We start from the raw sequence: 1412 nt of genomic DNA, 5'->3' as shown, positions 1-1412 counted from the left end.
TTTTCAATTTGTATTCTGTCGATTCCTGGAGCCTTGCTTCTGCCCAGTGTCTTCAGTGATCTTGATTATATGCTGCCTCTTGAAATGGTTGGACATTGACCATTTCCTTTTGGTACAGTGACTGTGTGTGATGTTTTCGGCAACATTCAATATTTTGCCAATGGAGTCCTTCAATACTGCAACCTAAGGCTTGAATTTTTTTTTCGTTTTTTTCAGCTAGAGAAGTACTGAACATTTCGTTCCTTTTGGTTTTCTGATTCCAGGTCTTTGCACATTTCATTATAATACTTTGTCTTCTTGAGCTGCCCTTTGAAATTTTCTGTTGTGCTCCTTACTTCATATCTGCTTCCATTTGCTTTAACTTTTCTATGCTCAAGAGCAAGTTTTGGAGTCTCTTCTGGTATCCATTTTTTACACTCAAAATTAGTGTGTTTTTTACTTTGGCTATAGGTTTTTTTCAACATAAAACAATTCCCTCCAATTTTACTGAGGTGGCTGACCATGTCTACGACCACATTTGCTTCTAAACTGAAATTCAGTTGCTGACCCAGCCCCGGCTTCAGCGTTCTTGTCGGCACGTGTCTCAGGTATCTTCCTCTCGAGTCAGTCTTGCAGCTTGTTCACCCTCCAGACCTTTAGGTCGTGGTCTGCCAGTCTCAAGACGGCTGCGGCGCAGGGTGGCAGGCACAATCTCAGGGAGCAGGTGGAGGTAATCACGGGGATACTGGAAACCCTTGTTGCTCATAAAAATACCTCCAGGCAAACTGTTCCTTGAGGTAGCCTCGTGATTCGAGAGATTCCATGGCCTTCATGACGTGCAGGTTGGGCACATTCTTGTCTGCTTGTTAGGGGTGCTTTGTCATGTGGACATCCTTCTTGGCCACCATCACCCCCTCCTTAAAAAGAAGTTCATAAATGGCAATCCGATTCTTCCTGGGCATCAACATCGCAGCTACTGCTACTACGGGGTCGGGGATTGGACAGGAAAGATCATGAGCCGCATCCTGCAGCGTCTCTTCTTGGCTGTCGAGGCCTCGCCCCCCACAGTGGCATACATTTTTGTCTTTTATTTTCTCTCTTTTTAATTGTCTTTGCTTTCTTCCTGTATGATGTTCTTGACGTCATCCCCCAACTCTTCTGGTCTTTGGTCATTAATGTCTAATGCATGAAATCTGTTCTTGAGATGGTGCCTGATTTCAAGTGGGATATATTCAAGGTCATATTTTGGCTTTCATGGAGTTGTTTTAATTTTCTTCATTATTAGCCTGAACTTTTATATGAGCTATTGATAGCCAGTTCTACAGTTTGTCCCTGACCTAGTTTTGACTGATGATACTGAGCTTCTCCACATTCTCTCCCCACAGATGTAGTCAATTTGATTCCTATGTATTCCATCTGATGAGGTCCATGTG

General features: G+C 43.3%; 1 pseudogene; it reads right to left on the bottom strand.

Annotated features, from left to right (window-relative positions):
* Positions 1-483: 483 nt before the first annotated feature.
* Positions 484-947, bottom strand: LOC102816672 (annotated as a pseudogene).
* Between the last annotated feature and the right edge of the window lie 465 nt (positions 948-1412).

The sequence above is a fragment of the Chrysochloris asiatica genome, unplaced genomic scaffold (genome assembly GCF_000296735.1).
Source record: "Chrysochloris asiatica unplaced genomic scaffold, ChrAsi1.0 scaffold00212, whole genome shotgun sequence".
Lineage (NCBI taxonomy): Eukaryota > Metazoa > Chordata > Mammalia > Afrosoricida > Chrysochloridae > Chrysochloris > Chrysochloris asiatica.
The sequence above is the reverse complement of the archived record's forward strand: the minus strand, read 5'-3'. Positions and strand labels throughout refer to the sequence as shown.